General features: G+C 47.0%; 1 protein-coding gene across 1 annotated transcript in view; it reads left to right on the forward strand.

Annotated features, from left to right (window-relative positions):
* LOC119942050 (ectonucleotide pyrophosphatase/phosphodiesterase family member 7-like) overlaps positions 1–14,354 on the forward strand; it is a 32,171-nt gene that overhangs the window by 1,221 nt on the left and 16,596 nt on the right. The gene's annotated exons all lie outside the window — the stretch shown is intronic.

A 14,354-nucleotide genomic window follows, 5' to 3' on the forward strand; every position in this document is an offset into this window, starting at 1 on the left:
CCAGACTCCGCCAACTGTCAGCTGCGTGACTTTGGGCAAGTCATTTCACTTCTCTGGGCCTCAGTTTCCTCATCTGGAAAATGGGGATGAAGACCGCGAGCCCCCTGCCGAGGGACAACCTGATCACCTTGTAACCTCCCCAGCGCTCAGAACGGTGCTTTGCACATAGTAAGCGCTTAATAAATGCCATCATCATTATTATTATTAAAGCCCGGCTCCACCAACTGCCCGCTGTGTGACTTTGGGCAAGTCGCTTCACTTCTCTGGGCCTCGGTTCCCTCATCTGGAAAATGGGGATTAAAACTGCAAGCCCCCCGTGGGACAACCTGATCACCTTGTAACCTCCTCAGCGCTTAGAACGGTGCTTTGCACATAGTAAGCGCTTAACAAATACCATCATCATTATTATTATTATTATTAAGCCAGATACCATTATTATTAAGCCAGATACCACCATTGTTATTGTTATTGTTATTATTATTATTATTATTATTATTATTATGCCAGAAAGAAGGCTGCCAAAGGGAGAGGAGAACTGAGGATTTGGGTATTCTAGTTAACTGGATAATCATCTCCGGAATGGTTCCGGAAAAGCCGGGCGTGGCGGAAAGGTTGGGAGGTTGTCAGAAATATCTTTTAAATATTGCTTGATTTACTTCCACGGCGTTCATTCGTTCCAGGGTGTTTATTGAGTGCTTACTGTGTGCAGAGCACTGTGCTAAGTATTTGGAAAAGCACAATACAACTACAAACAGGGACCTTCCCTGCCCACGACAGGCTCACAGTAATTCCGTGTTTGTGTTCCTGAGACGACAAGCCCCGCGCCGATTTGTTTGCCCAAGAAAATCTACCGAAGGGTAAAGGAAAGTTTTAGAATTACTGTCTTACACAAGTCAGAGAGAAAGGAAATGGAGAGGCCATCCCTAGCACTCCATAAACACTGCTGCCTAAGAGAAGCAGCGTGGCTCAGTGGAAAGAGCCCGGGCTTGGGAGTCCGAGGTCATGGGTTCAAATCCCGCCCCCGCCACTTAGCTGGGTGACTTTGGGCAAGTCACTTCACTTCTCTGGGCCTCAGTGACCTCATCTGGAAAATGGGGATGAAGACTGCGAGCCCCAGGTGGGACAACCTGATTACCTTGTATCTCCCCCTGCGCTTAGAACAGTGCTTGGCACCTACTAAGCGCTTAACAAATACCGACATTATTATTACAGTCCCTGTCCCACATAGGTTCACAGGCTAAGTGTAATTAGGGATGCGCAGAAATCATAAAAACAAATGTCCTTGCATAGATGCTCCATTGTGTTTAATCCGTGCCTCGGGAACACCTTTAATTATTGATTTTAGATGTCAAGAGCATGATCGGCGTGGGATCGCTCCTCCGCGTCAAAGAAAATCCACCCCCAATTCTCATGCAGTTTCAGAAAACTAACGTTAGAGAAGCGGGGTGGCTCGGTGGAAAGAGCGCGGGCTTGGGAATCAGAGGTCACGGGTTCTAATCCCGCCTCCGCCACTTGTCAGCTGTGGGACTTTGGGCAAGTCACTTTACTTCTCTGGGCCTCAGTGACCTCATCTGGAAAATGGGGATGAAGACTGTGAGCCCCAGGTGGGACAACCTGATTACCTTGTATCTCCCCCAGCGCTTAGGAGAGTGCTTGGCACATAGTAAGTGCTTAATAAGTGCTATCATTATTATTAAGTCACTTTACTTCTTTGTGCCTCAGTGACCTCATCTGGAAAATGGGGACGAAGACTGTGAGCCCCAGGTGGGACGACCTGATTACCTTGTATCTCCCCCAGTGCTTAGGACAGTGCTTGGCACATAGTAAGCACTCAGTAAGTGCTATCATTATTATTAAGTCACTTAACTTCTCTATGCCTCAGTGACCTCATCTGGAAAATGGGGATGAAGACTGTGAGCCCCACGGGGGACGATCTGATTACCTTGTATCTCCCCCAGCGCTTAGGACAGTGCTTGGCACATAGTAAGCGCTTAATAAATGCTACCGTTATTATTAAGTCACTTCTCTGTGCCTCAGTTCCCTCATCTGGAAAATGGGGACGAAGACTGTGAGCCCCATGGGGGATGACCTGATTACCTTGTATCTCCCCCAGCACATAGGACAGTGCTTGGCACATAGTAAGTGCTTAATAAGTGCTATCATTATTATTAAGTCACTTAACTTCTCTGTGCCTCAGTGACCTCATCTGGAAAATGGGGATGAAGACTGTGAGCCCCACGGGGGACAACCTGATCATCTTGTATCTCCTCCAGTGCTTAGGACAGTGCTTGGCACATAGTAAGTGCTTAATAAATGCCATCATTATTATTAAGTCACTTAACTTCTCCGTGCCTCAGTGACCTCATCTGGAAAATGGGGATGAAGACTGTGAGCCCCACGGGGGAAGACCTGATTACCTTGTATCTCTCCCAGCGCTTAGGACAGTGATTGGCACATAGTAAGCGCTTAGTAAGTGCTATCATTATTATTAAGTCACTTAACTTCTCTGTGCCTCAGTTACCTCATCTGTAAAATGGGGATGAAGACTGTGAGCCCCACGGGGGACAACCTGATCATCTTGTATCTCCCCCAGCGCTTAGGACAGTGTTTGGCACCTTGTAAGCGCTTAACAAATACGGGGATGAAGACTGTGAGCCCCACGGGGAAAGACCTGATTACCTTGTATCTCCCCCAGCGCTTAGGACAGTGCTTGGCACCTAATAAACGCTTAACAAATACCAAAATTCTCATTATTGTGTAGCCGTAGTTGCCCAACCAACTCCGCATCAAAAAGAAACTCCTTACCATTGGCTTTAAAACATTCAGTCACCTTGCCTTTTCCTCGCTTAGTGCCCTGACTTCATACTACAGTTCAACCCGTCAGTTCACTCCTCTTAGAGAAGCAGCGTGGCTCAGTGGAAAGAGCTCGGGCTCTGGAGTCGGAGGTCATGGGTTCAAATCCCGGCTCCACCTATTCATTCATTCATTCAGTCAGTCGTATTTAGTGAGCGCTTACTGTGTGCCGAGCACTTGGGAAGTCCAGGTCGGCAACATCTAGAGACGGTCCCTACCCAACAGCGGGCTCGCGGTCGAGAAGGGGGAGACGGACAACAAAACCGATTGTCAGCTGTGTGACTTTGGGTGGGTCACTTCACTTCTCTGGGCCTCAGTTCCCTCATCTGGAAAATGAGGATGAAGACTCTGAGCTCCCCGTGGGACAACCTGATGGCCTTGTAACCTCCCCGGCGCTTAGAACAGGGCTTTGCACATAGTAAGCGCTTAATAAATGCCATTATTATTATTATTATTATTATTATTATTATTATTAATGCTGACCTACTCACTGTAGCTCCATCTCATCTATCTCGCGGCTGATCTCTCGCCCACGCCCTGCCTCTGGCTTGGAATGCCCTCCCTCTTCCTATCTGACAATCATTCGCCTCACCTTCAAAGCCTTACTGAAAGCACATTTTCCCCCCCACTCCCTTCTATTCCACCTTTGTACTTGGACTTACGCCCTTTATTCAACCTCCCCTCAGCCCCACAGAACTGACATACATAGCCGTAATTGATTCATCCGTATTTTTGTCCGTTTCCCCCTCCAGACTATAAGCTCATCGTGGACAGGGAACGCATCTGCGCGGCTCAGTGGAAAGAGCCCGGGCTTTGGAGTCGGAGGTCAATCAATCAATCAGTCAATTGTATTTATTGAGCACTTACTGTGTGCAGAGCACTGTACTGTGTGCTTGGGAAATACAAGTTGGCAACATATAGAGACAGTCCCTACCCAACAGCGGGCTCACAGTCTAAAAGGTGAGACAGAGAACAAAACCAAACATACTAACAAAATAAAATAAATAGAATAGATATGTACAATTAAAATAAATAAATAAATAAGTAGAGTAATAAATATGTACAAACATATATACATATATACAGGTGCTGTGGGGAAGGGAAGGATGTAAGATAGGGAGATGGAGAGGGGGGTGAGGGGGAGAGGAAGGAAGGGGCTCAGTGTGGGAAGGCCTCCTGGAGGAGGTGAGATCTCAGTAGGGCCCTGAAGGGAGGAAGAGAGCCAGCTTGGCGGATGGGCAGAGGGAGGCCATTCCAGGCCTGGGGGAGGACGTGGGCCGGGGGTCGACGGAGGGACGGGCGAGAACGAGGTATGATGAGGAGGTGAGCGGCGGAGGAGCGGAGGGTGCGGGCTGGGCTGGAGAAGGAGAGAAGGGAGGTGAGGTAGGAGGGGGCGAGGTGATGGACAGCCTTGAAGCCCAGGGTGAGGACTTTCTGCCCGATGCGCAGATTGATTGGTAGCCACTGGAGATTTTTAAGGAGGGGAGTGATATGCCCAGAGCGTTTCTGGACAAAGATAATCTGGGCAGCAGCATGAAGTATGGATTAAAGTGGGGAGAGACACGAGGATGGGAGATCAGAGAGAAGGCTGATGCAGTAGTCCAGACAGGAGAGGATGAGAGCTTGAACGAGAAGGGTAGCGGTATGGATGGAGAGGAAAGGGCGGATCTTGGCAATGTTGCGGAGCTGAGACCGGCAGGTTTTGGTGACGGCTTGGATGTGAGGGGTGAATGAGAGAGCGGAGTTGAGGATGACACCAAGGTTGCGGGCTTGTGAGACGGGAAGGATGGTAGTGCCGTCAACAGAGATGGGAAAGTCAGAGAGAGGGCAGGGTTTGGGAGGGAAGACGAGGAGTTCAGTCTTGGACATGTTGAGCTTTAGGTGGCGGGCAGACATCCAGATGGAGATGTCCTGAAGGCAGGAGGAGATGAGAGCCTGGAGGGAGGGGGAGAGAGCAGGGGCAGAGATGTAGATCTGGGTGTCATCAGTGTAGAGATGATAGTTGAAGCCGTGGGAGCGAATGAGGTCACCAAGGGAGTGCGTGTAGATCGAGAACAGAAGGGGACCAAACAGAAGGTCGTGGGTTCAAATTCCGGCTCCGCCAACAGTCAGCTGTGTGACTTTGGGCGAGTCACTTCACTTCTCTGGGCCTCAGTTCCCTCATCTGGAAAACGAGGATGAAGACTCTGAGCTCCCCGTGGGACAACCTGATGGCCTTGTAACCTCCCTGGCACTTAGAACAGGGCTTTGCCCATAGTAAGCGCTTAATAAATGCCATCATTATTAATATTATTATTATTATTAATGCTGACACTGTAGCTCCATCTCATCTATCTCGTGGCTGATCTCTCGCCCACGCCCTGCCTCAGGCTTGGAATGTCCTCCCTCTTGCTATCTGACAATCATTTGCCTCACCTTCAAAGCCTTACTGAAAGCACATCTTCCCCCCCACTCCCTTCTATTCCACCTTTGTACTTGGACTTACGCCCTTTATTCAACCTCCCCTCAGCCCCACAGAACTGACATACATAGCCGTAATTGATTCATCCATATTTTTGTCCGTTTCCCCCTCCAGACTATAAGCTCACCGTGGACAGGGAACGCATCTGCGCGGCTCAGTGGAAAGAGCCCGGGCTTCGGAGTCGGAGGTCGTGGGTTCATATCCCGGCTCCGCCAACTCTCAGCTGGGTGCCTTTGGGCGAGTCACTTTAACTTCTCTGGGCCTCAGTTCCCTCATCTGGAAAATGGGGATGAAGACTGTGAGCCCCCCACGGGACAACCTGATGGCCTTATAACCTCCCCGGTGCTTAGAACAGTGCTTTGCACATAGTAAGCGCTAAATAAATGCCATCATTATTATTATGTCACTTAACTTCTCTGTACCTCAGTTACCTCATCTGGAAAATGGGGATTAAGACTCTGAGCCCCCCGTGGGACAACCTGATCATCTTATAACCTCCCCAGCGCTTAGAACAGTGCTTTGAACATAGTAAGCGCTTAACAAATACCATTGTTATTATTATTACCATCCTGGCACCGCCACTTGTCAGCTGTGGGACTTTGGGCGAGTCACTTCACTTCTCTCATCTGTAAAATGGGGATGAAGACTCTGAGCCCCCCGTGGGACAACCTGATCATCTTGTAACCTCCCCAGCGCTTAGAACAGTGCTTTGAACATAGTAAGCGCTTAACAAATACCATTATTATTATTATTACCATCCTGGCACCGCCACTTGTCAGCTGTGGGACTTTGGGTGAGTCACTTCACTTCTCTCATCTGTAAAATGGGGATGAAGACTGCGAGCCCCCCGTGGGACAACCTGATCATCTTGTAACCTCCCCAGCGCTTAGAACAGTGCTTTGAACATAGTAAGCGCTTAACAAATACCATTATTATTATTATTATTATTATTATTATTATCCTGGCACTGCTACTTGTCAGCTGTGGGACTTTGGGCGAGTCGCTTCACTTCTCTCATCTGTAAAATGGGGATGAAGACTGTGAGCCCCACGTGGGACAACCTGATCATCTTGTAACCTCCCCAGTGCTTAGAACAGGGCTTTGAACATAGTAAGCGCTTAACAAATACCATTATTATTATTATTATTATTCTACTGCTCCAAGCGCTTAGGACAGTGCACTGCACACAGTAAGCACTCAATCGTTTGATCGATCGATTGAAACTTTCTAGAACTTAAGGGATCAGTTATGTCACCTCAAGGCCGAACTCACAATTGTGATCGTGACTGTACCACTATTAACGGGTTAAAAGTTAAGAGCATTCACAAGGCAGATCAGAGGGAAAAGAATAATAATTGATAAAAAGAAAAGCAATTATTTTGGTATGGGAAGCAGCATGGCCTGCGGAAAGAGCCCGGGCTTGGGAGTCAGAGGACCTGAGTTCTAATCCTGGCTCCGCCACAGGATGACGATGATGACGATGATGGTACTTGTTAAGCGCTTACTATGTGCAAAGCACTATTCTAAGCGCTGGGGAGGTTACAAGGTGATCAGGTTGTCCCACGGGGGGCACACAGTCTTAACCCCCACTTGACAGATGGGGTAACTGAGGCCCAGATGGGTAAAGTGGCTTGCCCAAAGTCACACAGCTGACAAGTGGCGGAGCCAGGATTAGAACCCACAACCTCTGACTCCCAAGCCCAAGCTCTTTCCACTGAGCCACGCTGCTTCTCTAGTGTCTGCTGTGTAACCTTGGGCAAGTCACTTCATTTCTCTACGCCTCCGTCACCTCATCTGGAAAATGGGGATTAAGACTGTAAGCCCCACGTGGGACAATTTGATTGTACCTGCCCCAGTGCTTAGAACAGTGCCTGGCACATAGTAAGCACTTAACAAATGCCACAAATAATCATTAAGTGTGTGCAAATACGAAATAATCAGATCAGATACAGTCTCTGCCCCAATTCCACCCGGGGCTTAAAGACTCAGTGAGGAACTATAGTTGTCTTTTTCATTAGAAAAAGACACCAGCGCTCAATAAATACGATTGAATGAATGGTGTAGTTCACTTATGAATACCTTTGGGGCTGCAAAAAGACCAATACAGGATTCATAGTCCCGGTCACATTAGACACACACACAAAAAGGTTGTCCTCTGCAGGGTTGTACTTACTGTTTGTAGCTCTTGGTACTGTTTTTTCTCTTTATCTCTCCAGCGTTGCAAGAAAGTCGGTCCCTTCTTAATGCTTCATTCAGGGCTCTCCTCAGCCACTGGGATACAGCATCGTCTAAGACTTTGTTTCACTGCGTCCTTCAAACACTTCCTCTGTCCGCCCTGATGTCAGTTTCCCTATTTCAGCTCTCCACGCAGCAGCTGCTTGGGTTTCTGCGGTTACTCACTCTCCTCTTCTGTCCCTGCCAGCATAGCTGTGTGAAGGTGAGCGTAGCTTTGGCGTTATTGGGACACGCGTCCTAGAAATTCACTGCTCATTGTCTTGCCTTGCTATTTGATACTAAGTGAGGATGATAAACGATGCTTGTGGAACTGTTTCGGGAGCCGCACGTGGAGTCCGTGTTTGCTCCAGGCCTCGAGGTCCCAGAATAGGTTGGACAAAACTCCGGCTCTGTAGACTTTTAGTTTAGACTGGACTCAAGGTGTCATAGGGTGAGAGTTGGATAGCCTCCCAAAGGCTGGCCTTCTTGATCTTATTTTCTATTTCTGTTTCCTAGGAGTAGACATATTGAGAAAAAAAAAAACCCTGTAGTAATGAATTGCAAACAACAACAACAAATTAAGAAAACAATGCTAAGTAACAAGTCTGGGATTTGGGAAGTCTGATCACTCAGATTTCTTGTCTTGCCTTGCTATTTGATACCGAGTGAGGGTGATAAACGACGCTTGTGGAACTGTTTTGGGAGCCGCATGTGGAGTCCGTGTTTGCTCCAGGCCTCAAGGTCCGGCTCTGTAGACTTTTAGTTTAGACTGGACTCAGGGTGTCATAGGGTGAGAGTCAGATAGCCTTCCAAAGGCTGGCCTTCTTGATCTTATTTTCTATTCCTGTTTCCTAGGAGTAGACATATTGAGAAAAAAACCCTGTAGTGATGGATTGCAAACAACAACAACAATTTAAGAAAACAATGCTAAGTAACAAGTCTGGGATTTGGGAAGTCTGATCACTCAGATTTCTTGTCTTGCCTTGCTATTTGATACTGAGTGAGGGTGATAAAACGACGCTTGCGGAACTGTTTCGGGAGCTGCATGTGGAGTCCGTGCTTGCTCCAGGCCTCAAGGTCCGGCTCTGTAGACTTTTAGTTTAGACTGGACTCAAGGTGTCATAGGGTGAGAGTTGGATAGCCTCCCAAAGTCTGGCCTTCTTGATCTTATTTTCTATTCCTGTTTCCTAGGAGTAGACATATTGAGGAAAAAAAAAACCCTGTAGTGATGGATTGCAAACAACAACAACAAATTAAGCCAACAGTGCTAAGTAACAAGTCTGGGATTTGGGAAGTCTGATCCCTCCCCACTGCTCCAGGGATAAAGTCCTTAATTACAAACCAATGCAGCCTTGCTAGCGTTCAAATGTCGCAAAGGTAAGGAACTGAGGTGCCCTGATTCCATTCACCAGGCACCCCTCAGTACCCTTACGTTACACTGAGCATACTGAATAATAACAATAATAATAGTAATAATAATGGTACTTGTTAAGCACTTACTATGTGCCAAGCACTGTTCTAAGCACTGGGGGAGATACAGGGTTATCAGGTTGTCCCACGTGGGGCTCACAGTCCCTTCAAGGCCCTACTGAGAGCTCACCTCCTCCAGGAGGCCTTCCCAGACTGAGCCCCCTCCGTCCTCTCCCCCTCGCCCCCCTCTCCATCCCCCCGTCTTCCCTCCTTCCCTTCCCCACAGCACCTGTATATATGTATATATGTTTGTACATATTTATTACTCTATTTATTTATTTATTTTACCTGTACCTATCTATTCTATTTATTTTATTTTGTTAATACGTTTGGTTTGGTTCTCTGTCTCCCCCTTCTAGACTGTGGGCCCACTGTTGGGTAAGGACTGTCTCTCTGTGTTGCCAACTTGGACTTCCCAAGCGCTTAGTACAGTGCTCTGCACACAGTAAGTGCTCAATAAATACGATTGATTGATTGATTCCCATTTCACAGATGAGGCAACTGAGGCACAGACCAATAAACTGTTGCCATTTCATCACACCGTGCGTACGACACGGGCAACAAGGTCATGTACGGTATTTTGTGCGAGAGTGTTTATTCCCCACGGTTCCAACCCATCTCCTTCCCATCTTTGAGAAAGGCAGCCAGGCACCTGTTTTTGAGGGAAGCCCCGCGGCAGCCATTTACGCGAAAGACCAGGTGGCCTCCATCTTGGAGGAGTCCCGGGTGGCACCTTGATGCTTCAGTTTAGTTCACGTTTCAATCAGTCGTATTTATTTATTGAGCGCTTACTGTGTGCAGAGCACTGGACTAAGCGCTTGGGAAGTCCAAGTTGGCAACATCTAGAGACAGTCCCTACCCAACAGTGGGCTCACAGTCGTATTTATTGAGCGCTTACTGTGTGCAGAGCACTGGACTAAGCGCTTGGGAAGTCCAAGTCGGCAACATATAGAGACAGTCCCTACCCAACAGCGGGCTCACGGTCTAGAAGGGGTAGACGAATGACAAAATAATGCATTTTTTAAGCGCTTACTATGTGCAAAGCACTGTTCTAAGCCCCTCATGGGACAACCTGATCACCTTGTAACCTCCCCAGCGCTTAGAACAGTGCTCGGCATGTTGTAAGCGCTTAACAGATGCCATTATTATCATTAGTATTATCTGGCCTTCCCAGACTGAGCCCCCTCCTTCCTCTCCCCCTTGCCCCCGTCTCCATCCCCCCCATCTTATCTCCTTCCCTTCCCCACAGCACCTGTATATATGGATATATGTTTGTACAGATTTATTACTCTATTTTACTTGTACATATCTATTCTATTTATTTTATTTTGTTAATATGTTTGGTTTTGTTCTCTGTCTCCCCCTTCTAGACTGTGAGCCCACTGCTGGGTAGGGACTGTCTCTATACGTTGCCAACTTATACTTCCCAAGCGCTTAGTCCAGTGCTCTGCACACAGTAAGCGCTCAATAAATACGATTGATTGATTGATTGATTGATTCACGTCTCATCTGAATCCGGCTCCGGCCCCCATGTATCTCCGGTCCCGTCCATCCCCTCCCCATTCAGGGAACGGGGCTTCCGGCACGTAGTGCTCTGCAATCAATCAATCGTATTTATTGAGCGCTTACTGTGTGCAGAGCACTGTGCAGGTCCGAGAGAGATGAGATTTAATTACACGCTTTGAGAACAGTTTGAAATACTGTAGTTTTTCCTATTTTAGTTAGTGAAACGTCCATGTCGAGGAAGCATCCGTCGGCAACAAAATCCTTACAGGGCTGAACCTTCCCAATGGCGCGGGGCTCAAAGTTGGAGAGGATCCCATGGAAGACAGGATTTTGCCAGCCAGGATGAAAACAACCGGCACAGCATACAGGCAGATTTACTCTGGAGGGCTGACAGGAAAAAGAAAAGAATCTCGAACAGTTAAATGACTCAGATACGTCCCCCTCTCCATCCCCCCCGCCTTACCTCCTTCCCTTCCCCACAGCACCTGTATATATGTATATATGTTTGTACGTATTTATTATTTATTTATTTTACTTGTACATATTTATTCTATTTATTTTATTCTGCTAATATGTTTTTTTTTGTTCTCTGTCTCCCCCTTCTAGACTGTGAGCCCACTGTTGGGTAGGGACCGTCTCTATACGTTGCCAACTTGGACTTCCCAAGAGCTTAGTACAGTGCTCTGCACACAGTAAGCGCTCAATAAATACGATTGCATGAATGAATGAATGAAGGGGTTCTGCCACTCTTGACTGTTCCCTGGGTAACAATAATAATAATGATGGCATTTATTAAGTGCTTACTATGTGCCAAGCACTGTTCTAAGCTCTGGGGAGGTGACAGGTGATCAGGTTGTCCCACGGGGGGCCTCACAATCTTAGTCCCCATTTTACAGATGAGGGAACTGAGGCCCAGAGTAGTGAAGTGACTCGCCCAAAGTCACACAGCTGACAAGTGGCAGAGCCGGGACTTGAACCCATGACCTCTGACTCCAAAGCCCGGGCTCTTTCCACTGCGCCACGCTGTTTCTCCTGGCCCTCACTGCATTGAACCAGAAGTCATGGCTCATTGGTACTTTGACTCCATAATGCAAACTCGCTGCTTTCACACCTTCCACGCCGAGGGGAAGAGAATGGTAGGGCAGCGTGGCTCCGTGGAAAGAGCCCGGGCTTTGGAGGTCATGGGTTCAAATCCTGGCTCTGCCACATATCTGCTGTGTGACCTTGGGCAAGTCAGTTCACTTCTCGGAGCCTCAGTTGCCTCATCTGTAACATGGGGATGATGACTGTAAGCCCCACGCGGGACAACCTGATCACTTTGTATCCACCCCAGCGCTTAGAACAGTGCTTTGCACAAAGTAAGCACTTAACAAATGCCATTATTATTATTATTATTATTATCCCAGTGCTGCTACGCCAGCTCTTCTTCCATAGGTTCACATCAATCAATCAATCAATCAATTGTATTTATTGAGCGCTTACTGTGTGCAGAGCACTGTACTAAGCGCTTGGGAAGTACAATTACAAGTTCACTTGGCCCAGTTACTCAATCAATCGTATTTATTGAGCGCTTACTGTGTGCAGAGCACTGGACTAAGCGCTTGGGAAGTACAAGTACAAGTTCACATGGCCCAGTTACCCATGTAAAATAGGTACAATTCACACAGGAGCAGAAAAGCACCAGAAAATTGGCGGGACTGGTCAGCTGACAAAGCCCAACAGAACCGGCGTCCACGGGCACAACATTTTTCCCGGGGAAAACAGAAAGCCATCACTCTGACGGCAAAGTAGGGGCAGGCATTCAGTAAATACCACCGCCCTCGGTGAGCTGAGTTCCACTAAGCGCATTCTCGGACCTACTATAATCAATCGTATTTATTGAGCGTACTATCTGCCGTTACCCTCAAAGGTCAAAAGTCACCGCAACTGCACCAGCTGTTCTTCCGAACTCTGACGAAATTCCCCTTTCCATCCCCTCTCTAATGAGACACAGTTGGCTATAATCAATCAATCAATCAATCAATCGTATTTATTGAGCGCTTACTGATCCGCCACTTCTTTTTTCCCCAGCTTAATATATCCCACATGTTCTCTTTTTCCGTCTCTTTCAGAGAGGCTGCGATTGCAGCCTCAGGAACAGTAGTGAACATGGCCCTCAGACTCTCGGTTTTTATCACAAAATGATTGAGGAACAGAGCAGATAAATGATATTATTGAAACGAAGGAAATGGTCAAGCAAATACTGTGTGAACGGGAAGTTTTAATGTAGCAGTCCGTTTTCTCCCCCCATGAATCAAATAGAAATAGGACGCTACCTTGTCCCTGTTTGGAAAAAGAAAACTATCAAAGGTCTAAAACCTTGATATTATACTTTTGGCAGTACTAATTTCAGATCTAACCGAATAAATGAGATGCCCCAGGGGTGAAAAGGGAAATCCCATGTAGCGAGACCTTAGCCAAGAATAATATTGTGAAATCTGATTCATCCGGAATTGACTTGCATCAATTTCTGACATTTTCTGCTCTCCGAGATTAACTCATCTGTCGGATGAAGACAGATTTTATTGGAGAGGTGTAAAGTCACTACGCGATCACTGTATTAAAAGAGAATAGATGTCAATATCCTGCTCCTGTTTTTTTCTTTTGCATCTTTTCTTCTTATAATAATGATTATTATTATGGCATTTATTAAGTGCTTGCTATGTGCAAAACACTATTCTAAGCGCCGGGGATGTTACAAGGTGATCAGGTTGTCCCACTGGGGACTCACAGTCTGAATAATAATAATGATGGCATTTATTAAGCACTTACTATGCGCAAAGCACTGTTCTAAGCGCTGGGGAGGTGACAGGGTAATCAGGTTGTCCTGTTTGGGGCTCACAGTCTTAATCCCCATTTTACAGATGAGGGAACTGAGGCCCAGAGAAGCAAAGTGACTTGATCAAAGTCCCACAGCTGACAAATGGTGGAGCCGGGATTCGAACCCACGACCTCTGACTCCCAAGCCCGGGCTCTTTCCACTGAGCCACGCTGCTTCTTACACAGGGCGGAGAAATACAGGGAAAGGGGCCTGCCACTCCTTCCCTCAGTTCCCTCCTCTGTAAAATGGGGATGAAGACTGTGAGCTTCACGTGTTCAACCTGATCGCTTTGTAACCTCCCCAGCCCTTAGAACAGCGTTTTGCACATAGTAAGCTCTTAACAAATCCCATTATTATTATTATTATTATTATTATTATTATTATTATGTGGGTTTTCATCACCGTTTTTGCTGTCGGTCTGGTGGAGTTTGAGTGGTTTCGGAAGGATTTTCTTAGTCCTTTTCATGATGTGGGTTTTCATCACCGTTTTTGCTGTCGGTCTGGTGAAGTTTGAATGGTTTGGAAGTGTTTTCTCAGTCCTTTTCATGATGGGTTCTTCGTTTATTCTAACTTGGGCAAGTCACTTCACTTCTCTGGGCCTCAGTTCCCTCCTCTGTAAAATGGGGATGAAGACTGTGAGTCCCATGTGGGACAACCTGATCGCTTTGTAACCTCCCCAGCACTTAGAACAGTGCTTTGCACATAGTAAGCGCTTAACAAATCCCATTATTATTATTATTATTATTATTATTATTATTATTATTATTATTATTTCCAGTACCAGGGAACACTGTGGAGGTGAAGAGAGCCCATTAGTCAGGGACTTCTCCCCCTTTTAGACTGTGAGCCCGCTGTTGGGTAGGGACCGTCTCTAGATGTTGCCAACTTGGACTTCCCAAGCGCTTAGTACAGTGCTCTGCACACAGTATGCGCTTAATAAATACGATTGAATGAATGAATGACTTAACCTCCCCAACTCCCCCGCAGCCA

The sequence above is a fragment of the Tachyglossus aculeatus genome, chromosome 21, assembly GCF_015852505.1.
Source record: "Tachyglossus aculeatus isolate mTacAcu1 chromosome 21, mTacAcu1.pri, whole genome shotgun sequence".
Lineage (NCBI taxonomy): Eukaryota > Metazoa > Chordata > Mammalia > Monotremata > Tachyglossidae > Tachyglossus > Tachyglossus aculeatus.